The sequence below is a fragment of the Cololabis saira genome, chromosome 9 (assembly GCF_033807715.1).
Source record: "Cololabis saira isolate AMF1-May2022 chromosome 9, fColSai1.1, whole genome shotgun sequence".
In the NCBI taxonomy this organism is placed as follows: domain Eukaryota; kingdom Metazoa; phylum Chordata; class Actinopteri; order Beloniformes; family Belonidae; genus Cololabis; species Cololabis saira.
In genome coordinates, this window is record NC_084595.1 from 43,978,513 (window position 1) to 43,983,435 (window position 4,923).

The 4,923-nt window shown below is 42.7% G+C and overlaps 1 non-coding gene across 1 annotated transcript; it reads right to left on the bottom strand.

The window, feature by feature from the left end:
- Nucleotides 1-2,243: 2,243 nt before the first annotated feature.
- Nucleotides 2,244-2,362, bottom strand: LOC133451647 (5S ribosomal RNA). The gene has a single exon (XR_009783192.1). It is a non-coding gene; the product is annotated as a 5S ribosomal RNA (ribosomal RNA).
- Nucleotides 2,363-4,923: the final 2,561 nt, after the last annotated feature.

A 4,923-nucleotide genomic window follows, 5' to 3' on the forward strand; every position in this document is an offset into this window, starting at 1 on the left:
GAAAGCTGAACCCTGAAATAGCTCTTATAAAGTGTTCACTTCTCGGCAACCACATCCCCGATGTCTGAGACGGAGAGTAAAACCGGTGTGTTCAAGAGTCAGTGGAGCTCATTCACAAGTGGAGCTGGTGGATTGTAGCGGAGCTGAAACTCTGCAGCTGCCGTGTGTCGGTGTTTATGAGACGCCCCACTTCACTCTCACATGTTCACCGGGGGGTTGTTGTCACATTGTGAGTGTCTCAAATAAGAGGCTGAACGGGTGAATAGGAAAAAGACTAAATCGCTTTTCAGAGCCTATAAGTGGCTGAACTAAAGAAATAAACTCTAGGAGCGCCATCCATTTATTCTAAGGAGTAACTCGGTGGTCAAAGGACAGCATACGGATGTTTGTGTTGTTCAGTTATGATGAAACAAACACAAACGTGACAGTACACTCGGTAAGTGCGCGTATAGAAGACAGTTGTGAAGCCGCAGCTGCCGCTTACGACCATACCGCCATGAACCAGCAGAGGGCGCTGTTGCTACGTTTGGGAACATGTGCACATTCATCCTCGTTTGCAGCAAATCAGCTCCAGCTTCAGACGCGTAGCGTTCAAATGCTCTTTCATGGAGCCTTGGAACGTCATCAAAGACATGTGATGTCTTTGATGACGTCACGAAGAATAATGGAAGAGCAAGCACACGTAATTGCACACATTAGAGTGAAGATGTATTTCTTTTCTTGTTATTATAAACACCAGAAAACCAGACACACACAGCTGTTTAAAAGCACAGCAGAAGTAGTGAAATTATTTTGCCACAGGACCATGAAAATATTATAACTGTAATGGCAATCTAACAACAAAAAATGCCATGTGAGGGAATTTGAAGACATTTCCAACTAATGCTGGTTCCAAAAAAAGTGGTCCGACTGGGAGCTGCGTTCAACACTTTATTTTACATGTGCAAAGCTTCAAAAAAACAACACCTACAATACCCGGGTGCTGAATGAGAGGTTAAAAAACAAGCTTGTGTATTATCAAAAACAACACATTATGCATTGAGTTGATGTGAAGATGTCTTCCAGCTCAGGATGAAACATTTTACCAAGCATTCTTATGAGTTATTCCCACTGATTTTAAGACTCTAATACCAATCCAATAACACATAATCTTGCTATCTAATCGTTACATTTTAGCACACACAAGTTGTCGTGGATGACACTGTATTGAAAGTTTTGTCATGACCAAAAAAACCAAACGTCAGCTTTTCCTCTTGTACGAATGAGTTCCAATTGCTTTCAGAGATATTGATTTAACACATGCATTGGTATCTATAGCTGTGTTCACACTGCCAGCTCAATAACTAGCATACTGCTTGTTGAGCTGCATGTAATTCTACTGAGTGTAAAAGATGATGCATACTGTCTGACTCTGTTACAAGATCTGCCCTTGTGCTCTCAGATGTCTGCCGTCTTCATTGTATCCCGGTCTGAAGGAGGAAGCTTGAAACGGTGAAATCTGACTGAATAACTGACTCGACTGTCGTTGGCTCCTAACCCTAACCCTAACCCTAGCCCTAACCCTAACCCTAACCCTAATAGCACACATTAGAGTGAAGATGTATTTCTTTTCTTGTTATTATAAACAACACCAGAAAACCAGACACACACAGCTGTTTAAAAGCACAGCAGAAGTAGTGAAATTATTTTGCCACAGGACCATGAAAATATTATAACTGTAATGGCAATCTAACAACAAAAAATGCCATGTGAGGGAATTTGAAGACATTTCCAACTCATGCTGGTTCCAAAAAAACTGGTCCGACAGGGAGCTGCGTTCAACACTTTATTTTACATGTGCAAAGCTTCAAAAAACAACACCTACAATACCCGGGTGCTGAATGAGAGGTTAAAAAACAAGCTTGTGTATTATCAGACACATTAGGCTACTGGCGACAGAACAAACCATGCGGACACACACACTCCATGCACGGTTGAAGAACTATGTGGCTTCCCAGCTCCTAATTCCCCTGCACCTGATCACCTGTGTCTCCCTTACCTAACCTCTGATTGACAATTACCTCCACCCACTCTCACCTCTTTCTTAGATTAGAATAAACTGTCCTTTATTTCTACCTTAATGGGGAAATTCACTGTTTTTATTGGATCCATCCAATAAACAAACAAATAAACAAATAAACAAACAAAGCAGGTATAAACATGTGTGAGTAGACGGAGCAAGAGCACTCTCTGCTGGTTGAAAAAGCTTACAGCACCGGGTATTCCCAGGCGGTCTCCCATCCAAGTACTAACCCGGCCCGACCCTGCTTAGCTTCCGAGATCAGACGAGATCGGGCGTATTCAGGCTGGTATGGCCGTAAGCGAAAGCTGAACCCTGAAATAGCTCTTATAAAGTGTTCACTTCTCGGCAACCACATCCCCGATGTCTGAGACGGAGAGTAAAACCGGTGTGTTCAAGAGTCAGTGGAGCTCATTCACAAGTGGAGCTGGTGGATTGTAGCGGAGCTGAGACTCTGCAGCTGCCGTGTGTCGGTGTTTATGAGACACTTCACTCCCACATGTTCACCGGGGGGTTGGTGTCACATTGTGAGTGTCGAAAATAAGAGGCTGAACGGGTGAATAGGAAAAAGACTAAATCGCTTTTCAGAGCCTATAAGTGGCTGAACTAAAGAAATAAACTCTAGGAGCGCCATCCATTTATTCTAAGGAGTAACTCGGTGGTCAAAGGACAGCATACGGATGTTTGTGTTGTTCAGTTATGATGAAACAAACACAAACGTGACAGTACACTCGGTAAGTGCGCGTATAGAAGACAGTTGTGAAGCCGCAGCTGCCGCTTACGACCATACCGCCATGAACCAGCAGAGGGCGCTGTTGCTACGTTTGGGAACATGTGCACATTCATCCTCGTTTGCAGCAAATCAGCTCCAGCTTCAGACGCGTAGCGTTCAAATGCTCTTTCATGGAGCCTTGGAACGTCATCAAAGAATGTGATGTCTTTGATGACGTCACGAAGAATAGTGGAAGAGGAAGCACACGTAATAGCACACATTAGAGTGAAGATGTATTTCTTTTCTTGTTATTATAAACACCAGAAAACCAGACACACACAGCTGTTTAAAAGCACAGCAGAAGTAGTGACATTATTTTGCCACAGGACCATGAAAATATTATAACTGTAATGGCAATCTAACAACAAAAAATGCCATGTGAGGGAATTTGAAGACATTTCCAACTCATGCTGGTTCCAAAAAAAGTGGTCCGACAGGGAGCTGCGTTCAACACTTTATTTTACATGTGCAAAGCTTCAAAAAACAACACCTACAATACCCGGGTGCTGAATGAGAGGTTAAAAAACAAGCTTGTGTATTATCAAAAACAACACATTATGCATTGAGTTGATGTGAAGATGTCTTCCAGCTCAGGATGAAACATTTTACCAAGCATTCTTATGAGTTATTCCCACTGATTTTAAGACTCTAATACCAATCCAATAACACATAATCTTGCTATCTAATCGTTACATTTTAGCACACACAAGTTGTCGTGGATGACACTGTATTTAAAGTTTTGTCATGACCAAAAAAAACAAACGCCAGCTTTTCCTCTTGTACGAATGAGTTCCAATTGCTTTCAGTGATATTGATTTAACACATGCATTGGTATCTATAGCTGTGTTCACACTGCCAGCTCAATAACTAGCATACTGCTTGTTGAGCTGCATGTAATTCTACTGAGTGCAAAAGATGATGCATACTGTCTGACTCTGTTACAAGATCTGCCCTTGTGCTCTCAGATGTCTGCCGTCTTCATTGTATCCCGGTCTGACGGAGGAAGCTTGAAACGGTGAAATCTGACTGGATAACTGACTGGACTGTCGTTGGCTCCTAACCCTAACCCTAACCCTAACCCTAACCCCAAAGGCTGAAATATGCTTCTGCGTCACACACACGCAGAGCACACGGCGCAGTCGTGACGCCGTCACGAACCGTTCAGAGTTCTCCGTCTCTCCATTTGGTCGCGGTGCAGTACCCCCCGCGGCCACTAGTTAGCGATCTTTTTCTGAATGGTTTATCCGACTTTTTCCGGTCACAGTAAATCAAAGAAATAAGGACAACTATTGTGCAAAAAACAAAAACAAAAAAAATCACACATAAACGAAGAAAAAAGCCCTGGAAGTTCACTACTGCTTCAAACCGGAAACCGGAAATGCTTCGCTTTCAAACGAACCAATCACAGCCCTCTCGGTCTGCGTGTGGTCGGCGTCTCCTCGACGCGTAGTTACAATTTTCGGGAGGTGCACGTCACTGACGGCGCATGTGACGGCGTGTCCTCTGCGTGTACAAAAACCACACGCCGTAGACACGGCGTCGTTTTGACGCAGAAGCATAATTCAGCCTTAACCCTAACCCTAACCCTAACCCTAGCCCTAACCCTAACCCTAACCCTAACCCTAATAGCACACATTAGAGTGAAGATGTATTTCTTTTCTTGTTATTATAAACAACAGAAAACCAGACACACACAGCTGTTTAAAAGCACAGCAGAAGTAGTGACATTATTTTGCCACAGGACCATGACAATATTATAACTGTAATGGCAATCTAACAACAAAAAATGCCATGTGAGGGAGATTGAAGACATTTCCAACTCATGCTGGTTCCAAAAAAAGTGGTCCGACAGGGAGCTGCGTTCAACACTTTATTTTACATGTGCAAAGCTTCAAAAAACAACACCTACAATACCCGGGTTCTGAATGAGAGGTTAAAAAACAAGCTTATTTCTACCTTAATGGGGAAATTCACTTTTTTTATTGGATCCATCCAATAAACAAACAAATAAACAAATAAACAAACAAACAAACAAAGCAGGTATAAACATGTGTGAGTAAAGGGAGCAAGAGCACTCTGTGCTGGTTGAAAA